Here is a 26,133-nt window from a genome sequence, read left to right as displayed (position 1 = left end):
TTCCCCTCCGTTTCTTCTTCATTTGGCCTCTTGTCGTTTTTGTCTTTCTTTTTTTGTTCCTTTGGCATTTTGTAAAACCACCGTCACCTTTGGAGGGTATCACAGTTCAATTACCACTTAGAGGTATCTTTAGCACCAGACCTTCGGCGAGTGTGACTACTCAGTACGCCATCTTGCCGAGAATCATCAGTCTGATCGCACCTAACCTGCCTTCCGTTTCCACTACACGCCTTCCGTTTCAACTGAACGCCTTCCGTTTCCACTATACTCTCTCTCGCACATACATACATTCTTCTCTTACATACATACATTCTATATATGTATGTGTGTATATGTATGTGAAAGGAGAATGTATGTGTGTGAGAGTAGAAATACATGTATTTGTAAGGAGAATGTATGTGTGTGTGAAAGCAAAAATATAAGCATACGAAAGGAGAATGTATGTGTGTGTGAGAGTAGAAATGTATGCATGTGTAAGAAGGATGTAAGTGTGTGAAAGCAAGAATATATGTATGTGAAAGGAGAATGTAAGTGTGTGAGAGTGCCAGAATGAATTAAGTCGTGTACGGCCCCTCATAGTCCTGCTCTATTCGTTCACTTCAGATCAATGTTTCATGTGCTACATTTAAGGAAGTCATCTAAAAACTTATATTACCAATTACATTTTCAGGATAAACCATTTTCAATTTGAATATTGTCATTCCTTACCTACTTATTTGTATGTTATATTCTTTTATTATGTGTGTTTTGTTCTGTCGCCGTCATTCTGTTGCACTACAGAAGCTTCTGTCACGAAAACACATTCCTCGTATGTGTAAAAACACCTTACCTTAAGCAATAAAGCTCATTCTGATTCAGATTCTGAAAGGAGGGACTCTACGGGATCACGTGATGCGGCTGAGATGACGTCAAACCGAAAGTGAAAGTAAAGCTGAAAGATTTCTGGTGAGATTATATTTCCCGTGACAATGTGCTTTATGCACATATGGTACTTTTATATATTTTAAACCATTATAAATATAGATTATATTTAGTTTTCATGTTTTTATTTGCTTTCATCTTCATGGGCTCGCTGTGATCATATTCAGTGAAAATAGCGACTAAACCTGAAACACTTTCATGCCAAAAAACCTTTAGTTAATCTTATTGACCAAAATTATATCTCAGCATTTTGGAAGGATTTTTGTCGATTTTGATAATTAAACGATATTTTGCCGAGTGTGTGTTCGTGCTGGCACAGACTGGTTTAGCTCACAGATAAATAAATAGACTACAACACTCAAACCGCCACCAGGTGGAGACAAGTCCCTGAATCATTTGTATGGTACTCACCGATACTGTGTGTGTGTGTGTGTGCGCGCGTGCGTGCATATATATATATATATATATATATATATATATATATATATATATATATATATATATATATATATATATATATATATGCAAATACTAATAAATGTAGGACAGCCTCTTTATTATTACTCCAATGAAAAAAAGTAATAATTTTTATATGATTGTCACAAACTTAAAGCACACATTGCACAGTGTCCAATAACCTTGAAAGGGCATAGTTACCAAAGTCATAATACGGAAATAAAACAAACAAACATCAAGTCTCGTTAGTGTTTCCAGCAGTGCAGCACATCATGGGTTGTTCAGGTCCATTATTATGACGACTCTTCTGGAGCTGCTCTGGGATTGCTGACTGCAGTTTCAAATGGGAAAGTGTGTCTGTGGATTACATCGACTCCTGGCTAAGTTCAAGGAAGTTCAAGGAAACAGTTTGCTGTTTCAAATCATGTCTTATTATTATCTGTATGACCAAAAAACAAATAAACAAAAAAAGTATATTAAGTTATTTCTGCTGTTATAAGTGATCACATCGGATCCTCGCGCGGGAAACATTTGTCTTCAGACTGAATGAGAGACGCAGGTATGTTTCAGTTTCTCTTTATATAAGTTTGTCTTGGCTAGACGTTTATAATGCAATTATAATTTGTGATTTATTTTATAATTGTGTATATAAATCTGTTCTATCATTTTATAACTACTTTTTTTTTTATATGTTATTCCCATTTGTAAAAGACTAATTCATTGTTATATACAGATAGCAGAAAGTAGTTCTGAGGCTAAATAAACTGCAGTAAATGACACTTGTGCTTGTATTTAACAGAATCTCTAGACACCATTTACAACCGAGTTACACTCAAATCTCATTTTCTTTACAAACAGAATGAGATTCCAGAATGTACACAAGCACTGAAATGAAATATAATGAGATGAGCGAGTCTGATCTTATCTTTGATCGTAAATGACTGTGAAAGCACTGAATCCGGCTGAGTTTCCTCCTCCGAGAGCAGATGATCAGGACGTGCTTTCACAGATATTACACCTTTAACAGATTCATGATCAAATAAGCGTCTGCAGGACTGAGAAGAACAGTCATCTCTGTGCTTCTGGAGAACAGTAATCCTGACACTAACCTGAGATTCCTGATTCTGAGATCCAGCGGCTTTAGCTCGACAAGACTTCATTGCTTTCTGTGTTCAAGACAAGACAGTTCATTCACACACACACACACACACACACACACACACACACACACACACCTTCACTAAACGTGCTTCTGCTTCTCAGACAGTTGTTTAAAGGTGCAGTCCATTTTTTTTTTAATTATTATTATTATAATTATTTTTTTGCATACAGAATATTTTTTGCTTGTTTACTTTTGAGATCACATGACCAGGTGAATACTGCTCACTCTATCTCAGAGACCTCTCAACCTCTTTTATTTATATAAATTGTACTTCATTTTAATCAGTTAAATGTCCAAGTATCTAGTTGTTTCCTTGCAAATGGAATTTAGTAAAATTAGTTATTCTATTTCAATAAAACTCAAGTGAAGTGAATTAACCCAGAACAGTCCTTCAGTAATGAAGCAGAATTAATTCACAGATTATTATAGAGTTTGTGGAATCAGTTGATCACAGGTGACAAATAGAAATGTGAATAGAGCAGGTCTTATTTCCACAGCGATGTCTGTAAGCAGAAACTGATGTCTGTCTGTATGAAGTATAAAGACTCAGAGAAACATTAAATCACCAAGAGCTTCTTTAACTCACGGCAGGAGAATGAATCACATCTGGTTTCTGATACTCACCGTACAAGACTGAAGACACGGTGTGATCCCTGTGAGGAAAGAGATCTGATCAGATTCAGACACATCACACTCAATAACAGACCGGTCTCAGAACGAAGCAAATAAACCCTCAGATCTGTCTGCATACATGAGAATGAGTTTAATGTTCAGAGAGTGATGGAGAGCTTCAGTTCAGTTCAGAAATGACTGAACAAACAGGATCATGAGTCAAATCATTATAAAAACAATAGAAATATCTCTTTAATGAAAATGAAAATCCTAAAACACCTGAAGTGAATGTATTTAATGTTCAGTTATACTCACAGGGTTCAAATACCAGTAAAATCATCAGAATTAAATTGAAGAGTAATTCAGAGGAGAAGACGATGATCCTCATGTCTCCCGTCGCTCCTTCACCATTAACTGAAGAAAGAAACACCAGGTACACACACACACACACACACACACACACACACACACACACGCACACACGCACACACACACACACACAGTTGTTCTTGACTGAGGAAACATTCTAGTGAAATATCAGTTAGAGACACAAATGAGGAGCAGGATTTCATGAAAATCAATATCACATCAACCTTAATAAAGCTTTGCTGGGATAGAAAATGCTGAATAGCTCAACAACAGTATTAAAAAATCACCAGTGAAATTTTACAGTAAAATGTATAGATTTATAGATATAACTTAAATTACCAGCAAAAACTTGTATTTCATTAACTGCTATAACATTAAGCACTGAAATCTGTTTTGTACATCTAAAATACACTGACAAGTGAAAGTTACTGATGAATCAAACAAGCTTTTCCACAAGCTGATGAAGAAAATACTCCTATATAAAAGCTGTACAGCATCATTCACACAGATAATACACAGCATCATCATAACACAACTGAGACAGAAAATAATGCAATTAACATTCATTTAAATACATAAGATGCAAAAGCAGAAAAGAAACAGTATTTTTTACTCTATATATTAAGGGAAATTCCTGTTAAAGGGTTTTTACTGTAGCATTATTACAGTCCTTTTACAATTATGATAATATTTTCCAGTGTGGAGACTTGATCTCTACTTAGAGAAGTGAAGAGAATAAACAAGAGCTGATAGTGAAATAATCACAGTGAGAAGATGATCAGAGCAGATGCTGTACCGAATGACTGAAATCACTCATTTATTATGTCATATTTATATTATTGTGTTGAAATTTGGGGGAACTGTTACAAAACCCACTTACAGCCCTTGATCACTCTGCAGAAAAAGGCCATTAGGATTGTCTCTGGTGTTCATTCCAGACATCATTCCAATCCATTGTTTGTAGAGCTGGAAGTTCTTAAACTGCAGGACGTGATCAACTTTAAAACTGCTCAAATTATGTTCAGGGCATCTCAAAACTCTCTGCCTTCTAATGTTCAAAATGTATTCCGTGATAGAGATGCTCATCATAGTTACACACTAAGAGGAAATAAAAATAAATATCTGCCCACAACTGTGTTGTGCGTGCGTTGCTTTGTCTTGTCCGTCTTATTCCATTTATATAGAGACAATTGTTCTACTGTATGTATTGTAAAGGAATACTGTTGTTCTTGAATTATTCTGTTTGTATATTGGTTTTGTATTGTATTTTGTGTTGAATGTGAGGGGGTTTGGAATCATATAAACGTTTGCTTCGTCCACCTCCTTTTCAAACCATGCACCTGTATAATTTGCCTGTTATGTTGATTTGTGAGAAAATTAGAATGCAGGTTTAAAATAAACATCATCATCCAAAAAAAAAGATTTATACTGTACCGTATGTAAGTGACCGTGTGAAGTTGACCAGTGTCCAGAGCGTCTGGAGAAACACAATCACACAGACCCATCCGACACGATCTGAACACCAACAAACACATCAGCTTCAGCAAGAGTTCATCACTGACAAACACTGCACTGTAGAACACATGTAAGATGATTCAGTTCATGATATATATCATATTATCATATTTTTGCACCCTCATATTCCTTAGTTTGTTGTAATCTCAGTTTCCACAAATATGAACCGAGTATCGTAAAATGAAGGAACATGTTGTCAGGATATCCAGATGTGTATTTCGTAACTTAAACAGGAGCGCGCGTGACATACTGTATAAGTATAGGCAGTTCTTCACAGTCTGATAATAATACATTTTATTTATATTGCACTTTTCTTATACCCAAAGCGCTACAAGCACAGAACAAAAGTAAATACACAACAAAAAATAGTGCAGGGGGATTTTGTCCAGTTTGACAGTATTTTTGTCTCGAGCACACATAATTTCCGACCCGATTTAAGGGAAGACTGAAATGAAGAGAGAATTTTCACAGGGAAACGTTTCTCAGCCTCAGGTCAGACCGAACGCTCACGGTACACATACAGCCGTACACCTGCAGCGTCTCTGTCAGGTATTCATTCATTCTTTCATGCTTTACAATCAACATACAATACATAAAACACAGCAATCCATATAAAACATAGATACTAGCCCAACTCCTTGAAAGCTAATGACAAGAAATCATTTTTAACCTTAACTTTAAAAATATTTATGGATGTTATCTCTCTAATCTCAGAAGGTAGTCTATTCCAAAGTCTCAAGTAATGAGCTCAGAGACATAAGCAGGAGCTAGTCCATGCACTGCCTTGAACACATACAACAGAAGCTTATATTTTATCCTGAAACCCACCGGTAGCATCTGAGAGAGGACAAGATAGGAGAGATGTGTTGACTTTTCTTAGCACTCACAATCAGCCTAGCTGCTGCATTCTGAACTAGCTGAAAGCGTGAAATAAGGGTCTGACACACTGCAAAAAAAATGGCTTATCTTACTTTTTTTAACATTTTGAGATAGGCCAGTAATTCTTCGAATAAAGTGGATCCAATTTAGGCTTTTAAAGAAGTGGCTGAACATACAGTACACTTGCTTAAGCCCCATTAGAACAACCCCATTATAAAGACTACAATTAATATTTGACGTAATCCTTGGCCCAACAATATCCACTTTCTCCTTGAGAAGACATGAAGGAACCACATCACAACCACCGAATAATAATGTCCTTCACTTGTGCCAATGATACCTGCTCAAATAGGTCTATAACTCCTGACACAAGTAGACACACCACAGACTCAACAAAAGAAAAAGTCAGAAACATTTCACTTGTTTCTAATGAAGGAGTCAAACCAAAACATTGCTTGGTTTTAATAAGACTATTAATAATGGAGAAGAGGGCTGTAGGGGCATTATATTTCTGTGCTATTACATTGGAAAAATAATTTCTCATAGCGGCCCGATAATCTGAAAACCATTGCCTCAAAATTTTCAATGTGCAATGTCAAATAACCAAAAATCTGAAAAAATACAAACAGTATATTAAAACTATTTTATTAGAAGAGTTGAAAGATACTTTGCCAGTCAAACAAGAGTCATGTTTCATCAGATAAAGACTGGCCTTCATGCTGTGTCTTTCTAATTTGAAATAAACTCCATGACATCTTACTGATTCATCATGTGATATGACAAAATAGAGTAGAGTCTCTGTATCGATCTTATATTTTCTTGGCAATACAAAAATAATCAGAATGATCTGAGATGAATGTGTGCATGTCAGTAAGAACATTTACAGAAAAGAAGCATTTAAAAGAACTTCTGTTATCATCGAGTACAATTTCTCAGACGTGAATTAGCAAAAGAGAAAAGACAGTGTGAATTGTGGATATTATATTGAGCAGGTCAAGACAATGTTTTGGATATAGGTAAGAATAAGTTTGTGAATCCTTGGAAAATGTCCATGTTTTGTTACTAAATTTAAGGTTTAAATCTCTTACTCCACCCTGTGTTTAATAGAAATGCAAAAAGTTGATTTCGGGGTGTTATTAGTTTGAGTCAGATTGTGTTTGTCTACAGTAATCAATGCAGAATTACAAATATTCTCAAAGGGTTCACAATTTTCTTGCTATTGTACATTCAATTACAACAACATGAAATTTCACACATTTCTATACATGATCAGTTCAAACACAATATGTATTAGATGATGAATAGTTTTACTCTTTATAGATCTGTCATTAAACGTCCAGTAGTAAAAATAGCAAAAATAATCTGTAAAATCTCTATACTTTAATGGGTTAGATGACACAGTTTCACTGCTGAGTTACTATCAAAGCCAAACACAGCATAGAGCGGCTGAGTGAATGTGGTCTGGACTCTGTGGATGAGACTCATTGTGTCTGAGACGCTGTAGAAGGACAAAACCCCAGCGCTGTGATCCACATACACTCCTATTCTCCTGTTTAGTCTCTACACTGTAAACCCTGATAAGTTCACAGATCTCAAAAAAATATTTTGTAACAGATTACACAAAAAACATTTAAGTGATGTTTTTAAATGTTTTAAGTTTACATAAACTTAAAAAAAATAATTCCAGTTGCCTTAAATTATCTTAAAGTTTTCTTAAACAATTATATTTCTGAACTTATAATTAGGGAGTAATTCACTCATCATTTTACCTATTTTTCAACTCCTATAATGTGGGAAATACACTCAAAATTAGGCTTTTGCTGTCCATCCTCAATCTAACCACAGGCTCTATTCTTCACCACAACGGTAACACTACAAATCCAACATAACATAAACCTTTGTAAAATCTAATACACAAACTTAATACAATCAGTTCATCAGCTAGTCAATGAGGAATTCACCAAGCATATTTTCATGAACAAAAACTGAAACTAAGACTTAGGGCCCTATTTAAACGATCTGAAACGCAAGTGTCAAAACGCGAAGCGCAAGTAACTTTGTGGGCGAGTCTCGGCGCTGTTGCTATTTTCCCGGCGGGATAAATGGCTCTTGCGCCCGGCGCAAATCTAAAATGGGTTGGTCTGAAGCAGCTTCATTATTCATAGGTGTGGTTTGGGCGTAACGTGAAATAAACCAATCAGAGCGTCATCCAACATTCCCTTTAAAAGCAGGTGCGCAAGTTCCATTATGGATTGCTATTATTATGGCGTATTTACCAGGCGCACGCCAGGAGCGGTTCACAGCCGAGGAGACTGATGTTCTTGTAAGAGCAGTGAAAGACAGAGAAGTTGTGTTGTATGGGGATGGGAGAAACCCACCCAAAATAGCGTCGGTTAAACAGGCGTGGGAGGAATTAGCCACAATTGTTTCATCGATTTCTTTTTCCTGGTTCTTGACGGAAAAAAACAATTTGTCAGATGTCCTTAAATACATATATGACCTCAAACAGGTCTGATCCTTAATTACTACAATTAGCCTGAATAATTTGTAAGCTAGATTTATGCCTATTTTTTCACATCTTCGTGGCACACCACAATGATTTCCGTCATCTCATGTGTTAATTTTTTTTTTTTAGTGTAACAATTTATGATTTCCAAAAATAACTGTTGCATCTGTGTAGATTATATGAGCAAAGTGTATGCGCGTTGTGCACGCTATACATTATGGTCAAGCATGCGCCCTTAAAATAGCATAATGAACAATGCGCAACGCGCCACTGACTTTAGACTAGGTTTTTTCTGGTCAGTGGCGCAATTGTTTAATGGAACAGCAAAATAGCACCAGGGATTGTTTGCGCCGGAACACGCCTCCTTTTTTGCGCTGAACCGCCCAGGGAGCGCAAGTTCATTCACTAGTTTAGCGACGTGCTTCTGTGGAGGGAAAAGCGCGCTTTGCGCGGGTGCAAAATAGGAATGACACATGCGTCGGTGTACTAAGTCAATTGCGCTGGGTGCAAGATAGGGCCCTTAAACTATTGGTCAATTTCTTTTCTTTTTTTTTTTTCTTTCGTAAAATGGAATAATGATAATAATAACAATTAAAAACGAAACTAACAACAGTTACTGAAATAAAATATTAATTAGCAAAAATCAAAAAACGTTTTCATTTTTAATAAGCTCTTTACTGTGGGGGAAAATCTGGCCTGTGTCTGAGACAGAGACATTTCCCCACAATGTAGAGAATACCAGGACAACACATGCACACACACACACACACACACACACACACACACACACACACACACACACACACACACACACACACACGCATGAATGCACAAACAGAAAGACACGTACAATTTCATCTTTAATATGAATTAGTTTGTCTGAATTGTTCATAGTTTTTACTTGTATACTTTTAAGTTGCATTTATTTTTTTTATTTATTTTTTTTGTTCAATCTCAAATGATTATTTTATTTTTGTTATTTAGATGTCTGCAGAAGAGTTAACGAATCTGTGCAACAAAAAAAAATGTACTTTGATGAAATTAAATGTCTTGCTTCGGTCTTCACTGGATCTGTTCTGTTTGCTCTGCGAAACTATAATTACTAATAATATAATATAATATAATTGCTAAAACTGGAACTAAAACTAAATCAAATAAAATAAGATAAAAACTATATAGAAATGTGTTTGCAAATTAAAAAATAAACTAAAACTAACAAAACCATTGATGAAACTAACTAAAACTAAAATGAAATTTAAAACAAAATAAAAACAAAAACTCTATCAAGTAAATAAGTATTGTGATACTTGGTGCCAAGTGATATATGTTATTCACACAGTATTAATTTTCTAACATCACATTGTTTTATAACAATATTTATGTGTGCTGTGTGGAGCTGATGAGGAGGTTGCTTTTTAACAGGAACACTGAAAGTAAGTGTTTCATCTCATCTACAGTATGTATTTTATATTGATTTATAGTGATATTAATATGCTGTGCATGTTTAGACAGGACTCTTTCTCTCAGACAACAGTTCCTTTGACTCGTGGTGCAGACACAGAAGCTTTAACAGAGAGAACACCGAGAGTAAGTGTTTAGTCTAATTTATTATGTTATATTATTTTATAACTATATTTTGGTACTGTGCAGTCCTAAACTTTTCTCATAATTTTCTTTGACTCATGATACTGAGAAGACAGAGGAGATGTTACTTTTTGGACTTTTGGAAAACCTAAGTGATTTACCTCATTCACAATATGTATTTATAACAACATATCATTTTAAAAAGACTTTTATGTGATGTGCGTCCTACACTTTTCTCAGAGACATTTGATTTGATTCACAATGCGAGAAGGCAAACTGACCTATCGGTAAGCCCCTCCCCTCAAACTCAGATGAGCCAATGGCAGTCGAGTATCAGTTCCACAGGGAGCGCTCTGATATCTGTAGTCAACGCACAACTGTTTTTCGTTTTTGTCAGTGCTGAACACAGCCTAGGTTAAACAGGGACGACTAAGACTAAGAGTGAGACAAATGGCAGTCAGAAGAGAAAACTGTCAAATTTACATTTTACATTTACATTTAGTTATTTAGCGGACAGTTTCATCCAAAGCAACTTACAAATGAGGACAACAGAAGCAATCAAAATGAACAAAAGAGTAACAATATATAAGTGCTGTGACAAGTCCTGATTAGTCATATTAATTAGTCATTTTTATTATGATAAATATAAATAATAAAAAGTAGATATAATAGATAGAGCTAGTGTTAGAGGGTCAACTTTTTATTTTGTTATTGTTATATAGAAAACAAATAGAGAGTTCAAGTATAGATGGAGATCAAATTTACCAACACTCCCACAGCCATAAATATACATACATGCTACATACATAGTGTGATAAATAAAAACAGCATGCAGGAAAGAGAGATAAAAGAGAGAAGTGAAACTAACAGTAATGCAATCGTGTGCAGGAATGAGGTCAGTACGCTGGACTCAGACCATACATGGGTTGAGCTTGTGTGGCTGACACTGAAGAACACTTTTCACACAAATGTGACACAACACTTCTCCATTACATACTGGAATATAGTGCAACTCGAGCAGATTTTTTTTAACACTCAGTCTGTGAGATCAGAGGAAGTGAACAAACACAGGAAGAGCTGATAGTGTTTAAAGAAAGAGTTGAGATCATATACTAAAGAGAAAGACTGAGAGAAAGAGAGAATGTCTGATAATAATCATCTGTGTCTGCTGGGACTGATCTTTTTCTCTTCACTTCTCACAGGTGAACACACTTCTACACACTCTTTAAACTCCTGTGAAAGAGTTCAGTCTACATCTGCATACAATAACATTTCATTTATTAATATATATCATAATGATCACACAGATGTTCTTGTGTTTCAGGTGTCAGTGGAGTGGATGATGTTCATGTGTTCATCAGTTCTGGTGAAGATGTCACTCTGTCCTGTAATAATGCTCTTCAGGACTGTACATCAACTGATTGGCTCTAAAATGGACTCAGTCATTCAGCAACAGTTGAACTGATTCGTTTAGGGATAAAGAAGAAAGACACAGAGAGACATGAGAGACTGAGTCTGGGGTCTGACTGCTCTCTGAACATCAGGAACATCTCCACAGAAGATTATGGATCTTACATCTGCCAACAATGGACTGGTGAGAGTGGACCACGACTAAGACCTGATGCTCGTGTTTATCTGCATGTTCTTCATGGTAATTTATGATTATGTGCTCAATTTAAAAAGGGTAAATTCTTGATTTAATCTCTCGTGATGATTGAAGAGTGTGTGATGTGTGTGTTATTCTGTGTTTCAGTCTCATCCTCACACACTGAGATCAGTTCAGGTCTCTCTGTGACTCTCTTCTGTCAGCTGTATTCATATCCTCGAGTCTCTTGTGATGATTGGATCCGTTCTGAGAGAATTGATCTGTTCTGGGTGAATCAGACTGGTGTTAAACTGAATATATCAGACTCCAGATATCAGATATCATCCTCATCAGATCCCTGTATCATCTCTCTGAAAACAACACTCCTGAATGAAGATGACAACAGAGAGTGGAGATGTGAAGTTACTCAGAGAGATCAAGTCAAGACCTCAGTCACATACACTGTCAAGAGTTCAGGTGAGAAAACATCTCATCAATCAGTCTGTTAGATATGCTACCATAATACTAATACAGTTGTCATAATCTAAGATGATCTAATATTCATCTTTTACAGCTCAACCTGATTCAACAACATTAGTGATTCCAGTCCACAACACACACTCTCAGGATTCCTCAACTACAAACACACACACAACTAAAGGTACATCACTGTCTTCATCACACCAGTGCTTTTTGATATTGTAATTGTGGTTGACTTGCTATTTTGTTTGTATGATGTAGCACCTTGAGTATTAAAAAAGGCGCATTACAAATAAAATGTATTATTATTATTATTATTATTATTATTATTATTATTATTATTATTACTTTGATTTTGTCTGTACAGTAAGAGTGTGTCAGGAGCTCACTAGCAAAATATTACAGTACAAGTAAAGAAGTTTGTGTTCAATTTAATTTTTGATTTAATTTAATTCATAGTCAAAGAGCAAACACACTACAGCATTTCTATTTTTTTTCCAAGAAAGTACCTCTGTATATCTGCTAAAATCTGCTGAACTTTATAATAGTTAGTATTTTTACTCTTCTAATAATGGTATTTTTGCCCAGTAACTGAACACACAAACTTAACGTAATTAGCCACACACACACACACACACACACACACTCACATATGAGAACATGATAAACATGATCCTGAACATTAAATGTTTGAGCTGTATATCAGGATCTGTCATCTGAATGTGTGAGAGTTCATCATCAGTCTGTTCTGGGTTCAGATATGATCTCTGCTCGACTGAGTCCCACACACAGCACAAACATGTTTCCAAACCTCAACAGTGAGTTCTCCGCTCTGAAAACACCACAACTGCGATCATTAATTCACTACTTTACTAATGAAGGTCTAGAATGGCTGTTATCTCAATATTAGTTGAAATAAAGTCAGTCTGGTCAGTAATGAGTGAAGCTGGTGAAGCTGTTGTGGAGATGTTTAATCAGATCTTGAGAGATTTAATGTCTTTTATCTTCAGTTGATTTCATCTAAGGCTGTGTCTGAAGTCAGGTTGAACAAATGATATTTGTCTTGTATATAAGGAGCGTCCAGATTCTCATTGAGTCGTGCTTCTCGATCATTTGAGGAGTCTTGGAGTACGAGCAGAAGAAGAGTGTATTGTTGTGGAGTCAGCAGAAGACTCTTTTAGGAGTGGATTTAGAGTCTCGCACCATGTGGACACATCTGTGTTTCTACACTTCAGGACTGTTAGAGTCAGTTCAAACCAGAGAAACTAGTTCACACAGGTTTATGCTGTAGATTTGGTCTTATGGCAGCAAAGTCTTCACATAAGGCCGTCCAAGTGGATCGAGGGTTTAGGGATTTAGCCTCGTTGGTATCCTGGTTTCCTGGTTTTTACAGGGAGACAGCTTAGATATGGATCCCTTCTTGGGTTTAATCAATTGTTCTGGTAGGTTTGGCAGGCCATCGGTTTGAGACCATCAGCACTGCATAAGCCTCTGGGTCTCAAGACGGTCCTATTGGTGACCTTATCCTCTCTCAGGAGGATCAGAGATCTGCAGGTTCTGTCTATCAGCTCTTATTGTGTGTACTTTACCCCTGACCTGGTTATGATCTATGTTATGGTATGTCCCTAAGGTTCCTTCTATAGAGTAGAAGTGAACTTATGAACAGGAACGTCTCTGTAGTGTGTGTAACCCTGGTTCACTGAATAGAGAATCAGATGCTGCATTACTGCCCATTCTCTTACTTTTGTTCATCTTGTGGTGATATAAGAGCTTCAGTCAGTCATCCTATGTGGGGGTGATTCAGGCAACTTAGGTTAGGGTCAATGGACAAGGGTCAAGGGTCAAGTTCAACTTTATTATCCCCAGAAGATAATTTGTTTCACAGCCAGCAGTAAACCATACACAAACACCACAACACACAGACAAAATGAATGACTTCCATTAATAATATACATATAATTATTTGTAAAGAAAATGATGGCAGCTGGTATAAAATATATATTAAATGGTCCTACATGAAGCCAAATAATAACTGCGAGTAAAAGGAAGAAACTTAAAAACATTCTGCAAGGGATCATTCATAAGTAACTCAGTTTTCTTCAAAGTCCTGACCTTATACAAGTCTTCAAATCATTTAAAGTGGTGCCAAAAATCTTACCTCACACTTTAACAATACCCTGCAATCTATTTCTGTTTCTATTATGATTTTCTGTTACATAGGTAACTGAGACATTTTCATTTATTAATATAATTCACACAGGTCTGGTACATATTTAGCATTTGTGTGACATGAAGCATAATTATTAAGATGTTTATATCTGTTTTATGTCTGAACTGAACTAACTGACATGATCACAGATCCAGGAGAAACTGAAGTCTGTAGTTCTGCTGGATCATTATTCAGAGGTACCACAGTTCATTTATGCTGAAACAGTCAATCTGAAGAACTGATCATCATTTGATACCTTTGATTTAATTCACAAAGTCTTGATTCTGTTCATCTGTCCATCTTTCCTGTAGAGATTTTGACCATTCTTAAGACTGCGGTGTTTGCTGCTCCTACTGTGATTCTTCTTCAGATCATCTGTGCAAGAAGAGCTGGTGAGTTTTTCAGATGATTCACATTGATCTGAAACAATCTGCACTCATTAGAGCTCAGTAAATGATTTTGTGTTGAATTATTTTGCAGAGAGGAAGGACTCGCAGCAGCCAGAGGAAATAGAGATTAATACAATAATAGAATAAAATACTTTACAAATAACAGGCCAGATTACAGAAAAATGTATCTTCATCTCTATGAATTTAATGTATTTTTGCATACAGTTTTGAAGGATATTTTCCAGTGCTCTATACTTTACTGAATACATAAATCTAATATTAAATCCACATCCACAGTCCACATTCTGCTGCCTGGATTCAGTTTCTGTGAATTACAGAGTTCCCTTTCGAAAAGCTTCAGTCGATGCTGCGCTGCTCAGAGCATTGGGAAACGTCTTATCCATGACCAGCTGTGAATAATGTTTGTAAAACGTCGTTAGAATTGACCTGGCGGTAATATAGCCTTGGTTGATGATGTCATCGGAGCTCACACGCAACACGGGGCTATAAATAGATATGCCAGGTGCATCAACAGGTCTTTTGTCTTCAGATCATTCTGTACATGTGTGCGTCAGGAAGATTCTTTTCGACAGCTACAGATCTTCGTTGGATGAGCCAACGAAACTGTAAGTGTTGTGTTCCTCCATGCTCCCGTCCCATGTCCGAGCTGGATACACATGATTACTGTTTTGTTTGTTTGGGGGAAGGGCACACGGTTCTGGCTTTAGAGACCGGCTAGTGCGAGCACTGTGTACTGCTCTCAGTGAAGATGCTTCATGCTCGTGTGAACTATTTTCAGACCGCACCCACCTTTTCATCAAATGGCTCTCGTGCGGATCTGCGTGACGAGCGAGCGACGGGCTCGTCCCTTTTGCTTTCGGTGTCAACGGATCCACGCATCCTCTCTCATGATCTCGAAGCGCGCTTCCAGGGCTTCTTCGGTTCACAAGGAGGACGATATATCTCTTTGGTCTTCGGGCCATGAGCAGCCCGCCTCTGAGTGTTCCTCTCGCGAGAGGAAATCGGCCGAGGAGCTGCTCGAGGTGGTTACTCAAGCAGCGGACAGTTTGCAGCTTGACTTACCCCCAAACGTAGTAAGCTGCAGGTCATGCTGGTGCTGCACTGCACACTATGGCATTGTTACAGGCATACCAGGCTGACCTGTTGAAGGACTTGAGTGTGGGCAGTACAATCTACGAGGAAGCATTCGCTGAGTGTTGTCTCTCTGTGCAACCAAGCAGACGGCTCGTGCCATTGGTCGGTCTATGTCAGCTTTAGTCAGCATGGAAAGGCATCTGTGGCTCAATTTGACGGGCATTAAAGAGAAGGAACATTGGTTTCTCTTAGACTCTTCTATCTCTCCATCTGGCCTGTTTGGCAATTTGGTTAATATGGTTGTCAACAGGTTTAGGGAAGTAAAGAAACAAGAAGAAGCATTTGTTCAGTTCTTTCCTCGCCACACTCAAGGGAAGGGGCCATCAGCCACTTCAAAAACCAGGGAGGTTAAAAAGCAGAGCATGGCGGACCGTGCTCCCCCTCGTAGGGACTGGGGACAGGTTCGCCGTGCTCAGCATTTCTGCATGGGTGCTGAGCACAGTACGGATAGGATACAGGATCCAATTTATTCGTCATCCTCCATGTTTCAACATGGAGATCCCCACTTCCGTGAAGCCAGAGCTGATGCAGGTACTGTCTCAAGAGCTACAAACTCTTCTGTGCAAAGAGGCCATAGAAAATGTTCCTCATCCAAGGAGAGAGTTGGGCTAATGCAGCAGATACTTCCTGGTCCCCAAAAAGGGTGGGGGAGTGCGTCCAATCTTGGATCTTCAAGGCTTAAACCGTACAGTCTAAGTGCTCAAGTTCAAGATATTAACCTTCAAGATGGTTGTGTCGCAAATTCGGCATCACGATTGGTTCATCACGATCGATCTGAAAGACGCATATTTTCATATAGAAATTTTGCCACAACACAGGAAATTCCTGAGGTTCACTTTCGGCGGTGAATCATACCATTTTCGGGTTCTTCCATTCAGCTTAGCCTTATCACCCTACACGCATACAAAATGGAGCGTTGGCTCCATTACAACTCCTGGCTGACACTAGCACAATCACAAGAGATGGCGCTACAACACAGAGACATCGTGTTAGCTCATCTAGTTTCTCTGGGGTTGAGACTCAACACCGAGAAAAGTGTTCTCTGTCCAGCCCAGAGAACGACTTATCTCTGGATCGTTTGGGATTCGATCACGATGCAGGCACAACAGTCTCCCGCTCGGATCGAGACCATTCGGCATACCATGAGCAAGGTCAGGCTAGGCAAAGATCGCACTGTTCATCATTATCAAAAGATGTTAGGTTTCATGGCCTCAGCATCCACGGTGATTCCTTTGGGGCTGTTGCACATGAGACCGTTTCAGTTGTGGCTAAAAGCCAGAGGATTTCATCCAAGAGCCAATCCTAGAAGGCAAATAAAAGTGATGCGCCGCGGGCTTCATACACTATCTCTGTGGCCGCGGTTCCTTGCCTTGGTTCCCACTCTAGGGGCATCGTGTCTTTGCAGACTGCTAATGACGGATGCCTCCCTGATGGGCTGGGGAGCAGTCTTGGATGATTAGTCTTGTTTCCTGGGGGGGATTTTAAGGTGGAGAAATTAAGTGCATTTTACGTAAGTAAAATTATATGCCAGTGTGGTAATAAAAATAATCTTAATGCAAATGGAAACAAGATTATCAAGATTACTCTAGATCCCTGGCGAATAAGATGGACGAGCTGCAGTCAATGATCGCCTATAATCACATCATACGTGAGTGCTGTCTGTTATTTTTTTAGCGAAACTTGGCTACACCCGCAAATCCCCGATGCTGCAGTGGAATTAACAGGCTGTACCATCCATCGGCATGACCGGACCAAAGCCTCGGGTAAGAACAGAGGAGGTGGTCTCTGTGTTTATGTACTTCAGAATTGGTGTACAGTAGAGTAATTGACACCTATTGCTCACCGGACCTAGAGGCCATTTGTGTTCAGTGCCGACCTTTCTATCTGCCACGGGAGCTAACAGTAGTCATTGTGACTGTTGTTTACATCCACCCAAATGCTAACGTTACCATGGCACTTGGTCAGCTTCAGTTTATGGTAAATAAACAACAGATGGCTCATCCGCACGGCGTTCATATCATTGCAGGGGACTTTAATAAAGCTCGCCTTAAGACTGTTCTCCCCAAATTTTATCAGCATGTCAAGTGTGCTACTAGGGGAGAAAACATCTTAGATCATGTTTACTCCAACATTAAAAATGCCTACAGAGCATCTCCCCTCCCCCACCTCGGACAGTCAGACCACCTCTCTCTGCTTCTCTCCCCAGCCTACACCCCCCTCAGGAGACAAACAAAACCAGCCATACAGACCATCACAGCCTGGCCCGAAAAGGCACTCATTCAGCTGCAAGAGAATGGAGTATTTTTGAAGATCAGAACCTGGACACACACACTGAGTCTGTCCTCTTTTACATCAAGTGTTGTATTGGAAACGTCACAGAGGAAAGACGCATACGGATCTTCCCAAACAGGAAGCCCTGGATGACAATTGAAGTCCAGACTCTGATCAGAGCCGGTAACCTGGCCTTCAAGACAGGAGACAGAGCTCTATGCAGCACTGCCAGGGCGGACCTGAGGAGGGGTATTAAGCAGGCAAAGGATTCTTATATGGGGCAAGTAGAGGGTCATCTGACTGATAATAACCCGCGACAGATGTGGAGGGGTATACAGGCCTTAGCCAAGTATAAAGGCCACCCCCCCTCTACATCCTCCAGCAGCAGCATCCTGGTGGAGGAGCTAAACAGCTTCTTTGCCCGGTTTGAGACCACTACCATACATCGGCAGTCACTGCCCCTCCCACCCGGCTCCAGCAGTTCATCTCTCTCTCTTCAGGAGCATGAGGTTAGGAAGTACCTGAGAGCGGTAAATCCACAAAAAGCTGCTGGTCTAGATGACATCCCAAGAGCGGTGGTTAAAGCATGTGCAGACCAGCTGGCAGGGATCCTCACAAAACTTTTAAATCTCTCCCTGACACATGCCACTATTCCCACATGTCTGAAGGCCTCCATTATTATTCCCATTCCCAAAAAACCCCGCCATAGACACCTTAAATGACTATAGACCCATCGCTCTGACGTCTGTAATTATGAAGTGCCTGGAGCGATCAGTCTCCCAGCACATTAGAGACTGCCTACCCCCTTTCTTCGACCCCTACCAGTTTGCCTATCGGGAAAACAGGTCCACAGAGGATGCTATCGCCCTTACACTTCATACAGCGCTGAGCCATCTGGAGAACAAGAACAGCTATGTAAGGATGCTCTTCGTGGACTATAGCTCAGCTTTTAACACAATCATTCCGGACATTCTTCACAGTAAACTGTTACACCTGCAGATCCCCCTCTCCACTTGTAACTGGATTAAAAACTTTCTAACGAGCCGTCCACAATCCGTGAGATTCGGCCCACATCAATCCTCCACACTAACGCTGAGTACTGGCTCTCCTCAAGGCTGCGTTTTGAGCCCACTGCTGTATGCACTGTACACCTATGATTGCTCTCCAATTTATCCAATTAACCATATTATAAAATATGCTGATGACACCACAGTGGTTGGATGTATTTTTAATGGGGATGAGTCAGCTTATAGGGCAGAGGTGAAGGTTTTATCGCGCTGGTGCTCAGAAAATAACCTGACTTTAAATATTTCAAAAACAAAAGAGTTAATTCTGGACTTCAGGAAGCACAGACAGGATTACACCCCCCTCCTCATAAATGGAGCCCAGGTGGAAATTGTCACCAACTTTAAGTTTCTGGGCACCTACATCTCTTCTGACTACTCGTTAACCCACAACATCAGGGCCCTGGTTAAGAAGGCCCAGCAGCGTCTACACTTCTTTCGTGTCCTCAGAAAGAACAATATGGACACAAAGTGGAAGTGGGAAAGTTGTGGCCTAATGGTTAGAGGGTTGGACTCCCAATCGAAGGGTTGTGAGTTCTAGTCTCGGGCCGGATGGAATTGTGGGTGGGGGGAGTGCATGAACAGCTCTCTCTCCACCTTCAATACCATGACTTAGGTGCCCTTGAGCAAGGCATCGAATCCCCAACTCATAAATGGCTGCCCACTGCTCCGGGTGTGTGCTCACAGTGTGTGTGTGTGTGTTCACTCCTCTGTGTGTGTGTGTGTGTGTGCATTTCGGATGGGTTAAATGCAGAGCACAAATTCTGAGTATGGGTCACCATACTTGGCTGAATGTCACTTCACTTTCAAAGCTGCTGCTGGCTTTCTATAACTCCTCTGTGGTGAGCATATTCACATATTGTTTAAGTGTTTGGTATGCAGGCTCAACCGTTGAGGATAGAAAAGCGGTGCAGAGGGTCATTAACACTGCCCAGAAGATAATTGGCTGTCCTCTGCCCAGCCTGGAAAACATATCCACATCCTGCTGTCTCAGAAGAACCAAAGCCATCACTACTGATTCCTCACACCCTGCCTACCGCTTGTTTGATCTGCTGCACCATCAGCTTGTAACGCGATTGATTGGGTTAGAGTCCGGCTTTTTCCTCTTTCTTCTCACTTTTCCCATCACGTCACATTAGAATTTATTTTCAATAAAAATGAACAAAATGTTCTAAAAGTGGAAGTAAAGTGCCTAACGAGTGTTTAATAATGATTCAACTATTTATAATTGTAATAAATATAATCAATTACAATTTGCTATTATTGAATCTTGTTAATGTATCACAATACTGAGGTGCAAATGTATCTGCCAGTATAAAGTATAACTAGCATCTAATTATTATTTACACTTAGCCTGTTGCAAAGAACTGCTACATTTACATGGTAAATAGAATATATCATGATTTTCACTGTACATTTTTTCTGTAAAGAGCATTTAGAGCTCATTACACTTACAATTACACCTACCGTATTTTCCGCACTATAAGGTGCACTTAAAAGCCTTTAATTTTCTTATAATCCGAAGCGCCTTATATATGGATCAAGGTCTGTCATAATGTTGACATTCCCTTTAGCACTGCTCTATCTAGTGGATGCATAACACAAACCCAGTCAAACGCTTGACTGCAGTATCTTCTATTCTATGCACCTTATAATCTAGTGCGACCTATATATGAAAACAGTTCTAAAATGGGCCATTGAAGGTGTGCCTTATAATCCGGTGTGCCTTATAGTGTGGAAAATACAGTACTGTAAATAGGGTCTATCGCTAAGAAAGTATGGTAATTCCACTTAGTGTAAATAGCCACTGCCGTATTCTTCTTACTCTATTGGCAGATCATTTGTAAAATAAGAAAATGCTCTTAAAATATTATTATTAATATTATTATTATTTTATATATATATTTTGCCCATGAGATACCATAAAATGATAACTATTAGTTCATTAATCTAACGTTCTGCCAGTTTTCACCTGTGATATTATAACACTGAGAAGAATCACATTTGTATTGAGTCTGAAGTGCAGACGGCTTTTTGGCGAGAGCTGTGAATCTTGGTGAATCTTAATATCGGCGCTCCACTGATACTGGCTTTTTATAGTTGTGGTGCACGCGCTTAACTCAGAGTCAGTCAATTTAGAGTTGATTAAACCAACTAATTTCAGCTGTTCTGTAACCAGAAACTCAAGATTTTCTCATCTCAGGGTAATTCAACTCAGAGTTCAAGTTTAAACTCAGTTTTAACTCAGAGTTGGTTGAACCTCCTTTGTGAAATGGGCTCCAGGACACTATAGTTTATGTAAGGGAGTTGCTAAATAAAGCGAACTGTGACATATTATACCCAAAAAAATCTTCATACTGTAGACTACCAGTGAAACTAATAAAAAATTACATTTGTTAATTGTTCAACAATTACATATTTCTATCAAAGTTATCTGACATTATCATGATGTATATGTCTTGACTGTATATTTTATTTTACAATGAAGACAGTGCAGTGTTATTTATATTTGATTATTTGGTTTCTATACCTGGATACCTAAACTTGAAAAAACGTAAACACTGTGTAAATAGCACAAAAAATAGATGGAACGATCATTCCAATAAACCATAAAAGCAGCCTGTGTAAAGATGCTATATAATTAAATGTTAAATGCATCCATTATTAAAAGCAAGTCATTAATAGCAAGCTTTGTTCATATGAATTATTTTAAAAATGAATACATGCTAACAGCACTCGTGGAAACAAAAATGCTGAGGTGCAGAGAGATATCGTGTATGGTTGGAACATGAACTGATGGGGCCTTTTTGAAGTAATTTATTAAGAAATCAATGAACAATATAAACGTTCTGACTGCTGACAGCACAACTGATTTACTAATATTGTGATAATGTCAGATGAGATTGTCCTGGGGCTTGTACAATATCATACAAGTGTTAAAGTGAATCACTGAATTATTAAGACTTTGATGTGCGACTGTATTTAGGGATCATTTTCAAGAATTTTACCCTCTTTTAATACCCAAACTTGCACTCTTGGCCACTTGAAAGTGTGTATATGTGACAGTCCGTGCACAAGTCTTAATAATGCCAAAGCACAGTGTCCTTAATGCACACTAAACACACACTATCTCCAGTACTGCTCCGGAGCTCTATAGGCTTAGCGTGTCCCATCATGCATCATGTTTTGGAATAAATTGTGAGACTTTTTGCAGTATATTTACTTTGTACATCATTTGCAACTGATTTTTTTATCCCTTAATTAGAAACACCACAAATTAAATTGTCAGCTTTAATAGGGACTATTGAAAAGAGATGTAGAAATTTATTTTAAAGGTGCCATCTGTAATGTTTGGCAAAAAAAAATCAAGTCATACTTCCATACCAGATGCCTCAATAAAGTGAATTGGTCTACTCTAGAGTAACAAACGAGAAACGGCTCTATGCTCCGCCCCTACTTTCACAACAACACTACAGCCATAGCCGAAGCCTAACTGTGCGTTCACACCGCCGGCGTCTACAGCGTCAAAAATCGCTCTTGCCGCTCTGCTCACGACGCTGCAGAAAGATTTGTGAGCGCTCAGACGCTCTAACGTAGATTGAATGCTTATTTTGTATTTAAAGCGGCCGCAAAGCAAACAAGCTTGTTGATCTCATGCAGACTAACCACAAGGAGTTATAACCTCATTAAATATTGTTGTGGACAAAATATTAGGATCCTTTACTTAAAATGAACAATCTCAGACACCTTGGTCCACGTATCACTTTTGATTAATTTTTTTATGTCCCTGTACGCAAACAGTGACACATCATATATTAATACAAACGCTAAACAGCAATAATCAACCTGTCCTTTATTCTGCTTGGGAACTAATGTGCCAACTCTCAAGCATTCACCGTGAGACACACGCAATTGACTCTTTTCACACGCTTTCACGCCACACATCAATTTTCTAATGCACAGAAAAACCACGAAGCAAAGAGGACACGGAGACCAACAGACTAGACAGAGCAGGTTGTTATGATATAATAAAATGGGTAACGTTAAGTTATAGCTAGCTAATTATCAAACGCAGCTACGGTTAGCCATCGCTAACATTAGCACGTTTATCGAACAGCCTTCGATACATTTCTATGTATAACTTCCCGAAAACAAATACACAAACATATAAAACAAACTTCTAGCGAAATATTAACAGCATCTAACTGACCAATCCAAAAGAAATGTTGCAAGATCGGAGTCGAACCTCATTTCTTTCAGGTCCATCAGTTGTCTCCAGCGATTAAAAGCAGTGCCGATGTTTACTCTGGTTCGGTTCCTTTTCTTATCGGATTTGATTTGTGATTCCGAGCGCAGTTGTTTCCCTGTAGCGGGTGGTGGTCTCTTGCCAAGGGCTTGTGCCATCCTTTCTCTCTCTTCCCTGAACTGAAATGAAGTACTGGGCTGTACTTTCCACATGATTGACATCAGGTTCAAGTACGCCCACAAGACGTGCAAGTTATTCGTGTATTGCAGGTTGGCTGGTGGTTATGTTGCCCGCATACTGCCTCCCATGGCCGAAACTGGTATTACGACACCTGTCGGGCTGGGGCTAGTAATGCTAATGCTAATTTAGGTTGATATCTCTGCAGCACTATAACTTGACATTTTTTAATGAACATAATCATCGCCCTTATTTCTTCTCATTCTTTTGATGCGTGTAGGTCATGTTATGGATATTTTTACCTCAATTTTTGCATATGGCAACTTTAAAATGCAAAGTTGAAACTGAAAAAATAAAATAAATCTCTGTAAACACTTAAGTGTTTCCCATAAGGCAGTGGCTCCCAATCCCAATCCCAACACTGCACATTTGAGATGTCTCCCTGATCAAACACACCTGATTCAACTCATCAGCTCATCAGTGAAGACTCCAAGGCAGATAAGAGAGACACCAAAACGGTGCAGTGCTGGGGTTCTCCAGGATCAGGATTGGGAAACACAGTCATCAGGTCATGAAAAGTTCGACACACACTTGTGGTCATCATGCTCACTCGAACACTAGGCCAAATACAGGAAAGACGTCAAATAAGTAATCAAGTGGTCAAGTGCAAAGATGGCAAGTGTGGGTATTTGGACAGTGCAACAGTTTAAGAAACAACAAATGCTGTACAAATTATAACAGCAGGAATGTTTGATAAAAGGGACAAACTATCACAGACTTACTGCTGCAAATATCTGCCTCCGCAGCTTTCTGTCTTCTCCATTTCTGAAGGAATCCCTCTCCAGAAACACCACTGGGCTGACTGCCTTTACGTCTTTTCAGCTAAAAATAAAAATAATAAAAAAGGGGAGAGAAAATAAAATTGAATCATATACAGAATGTTAATAATGATCTGTGAGCAAAATATTTAAGATATGAATGAACTGCAAGATGGAAAAAAAATGCGTCCTTTCTTTGTTTATTTACCCTTTTTGGATTTATTAAAAGCATGGTACAGTAAATGTGATTTCTGTGATTTCTGCCATAAAAAAATCACATTAAAACACTGTTACAGTTGTACAACCATAGTTATTTTGGTGATTACCTTGCTATTACTATACCATAGTAAAGCCATAGTAAATGTGTGATGGTTCTTTCTCTCTGAGTCAAAATAGTTTCCTCATTATGAATGTCAACTATTTATTTCATTGATGCTAAATAGCAAATGGAATTGTTGTGGACTCTGTCATTGGACACTTGGGTTACTGTAGTAATTCTTCATGTCTGTATAGAGGCATATTATTTGCATGGGCTTTGTTGTTGTTCTGCTTTGTTTTACCTGGAGCTCAGTTCAAGTGTTATCTGGGAATATTTGACAATTACAACTTATAATTATTAATTAAATAATTAGTATGCAGTCTTTTAAATAATCTTTATCTTTACTAACTATGTTTAAATACTCCATATATTTGTAGTTAAACACTTTCACATAGCAAAATTTAACTTTGGTACAATGTTGGATCGCAAAAGCAGATGCATAAACTCAGTCTTTGCAGATTTCAGCTCTCCCTGATGTTTTGATGCTCATCTGCACTTGTAAGTGACATCTAATCTGAAGAATTCACCCCAGAATCTCATTAAGGTGTTTACTGATGGTAAAGCTGTGGTTTTTATATGCACACACAACTACATCGGTAATGACAGAATGCAGCAGACAAACGGAAAATGAAGCAGATTACAAATGATGTTGGTCACATGAAGAAAGATCAAGAAGCGTATATATTGTTGAGTGGAAAACTGTGTTGAAGTCGCCTGCTGTTACGACTGGACTGTTGGAAAGAATGAAATGCAAGCAAAAAAGTCTGAATAAATAAATAAATAAATAAATGGGCTATTATCAACTGAAATGTTTAATATTTTACTTACAATGCTTACTCCTCTTTGCTTGTGTGCCGAGAATAATTGTAATTTTATTGTGATCTGATTCTGATAGATGTGGTTCTTGCAGTCTGCTTGTAGTTTATTTAAATGATTTAAAACTTAAATTTTCTTTAACTGAGAAACAAATCCAGAAACATCACATTTAGAAAAGTGATTGGTGACATGTTTAAATAAAAAAGTATGCTAATGTTAGGCAATATGTATGTGTGGATAGGAGTGTGTGTGTGTGTGTGTGTTTGTGTGTGTGTGTGTGTGTATTTATGATAAGATAAGCAGCTTTGGTCTTTCCTTCATGTATTGCTCTAAATCTTCACTCTAAATGGATATCATCACATTTTTCCATTTAATTAATGTGTTGAAACGTGTTATTATAAAAAGTGTAAATTCAATGCATGTTCTTATAATATTTTGCACATAATGCACAGCAGACTTTTAAATGAAATGTTTTAATAATATTGGGTTGACATCATTGTAGTCTTTAGTTCACAACACTAATGCATCAGTCAGGCAGAGACTTTGCTGAAAGCTGCTTTTTTCTTCTTTTGTAAAAAGTAAAAAATACTGCTAATGTTT

The 26,133-nt window shown here is 38.3% G+C and overlaps 1 long non-coding RNA gene and 1 pseudogene across 1 annotated transcript; one reads left to right on the top strand and one right to left on the bottom strand.

The window, feature by feature from the left end:
* Positions 1 to 2,486: 2,486 nt before the first annotated feature.
* LOC113055929 (uncharacterized) lies at positions 2,487 to 3,568 on the bottom strand. Its single transcript, XR_003277620.1, has 3 exons — positions 3,467 to 3,568; positions 3,164 to 3,192; positions 2,487 to 2,543 (listed from the first exon to the last, which is right to left on the bottom strand). It is a non-coding gene; the product is annotated as an uncharacterized LOC113055929 (long non-coding RNA).
* A 7,491-nt stretch (positions 3,569 to 11,059) lies between these two features.
* LOC113054203 (uncharacterized) lies at positions 11,060 to 14,998 on the top strand (annotated as a pseudogene).
* Positions 14,999 to 26,133: the final 11,135 nt, after the last annotated feature.

This window comes from Carassius auratus, chromosome 3 (assembly GCF_003368295.1).
Source record: "Carassius auratus strain Wakin chromosome 3, ASM336829v1, whole genome shotgun sequence".
NCBI classification, from domain to species: domain Eukaryota; kingdom Metazoa; phylum Chordata; class Actinopteri; order Cypriniformes; family Cyprinidae; genus Carassius; species Carassius auratus.
The sequence above is the reverse complement of the archived record's forward strand: the minus strand, read 5'-3'. Positions and strand labels throughout refer to the sequence as shown.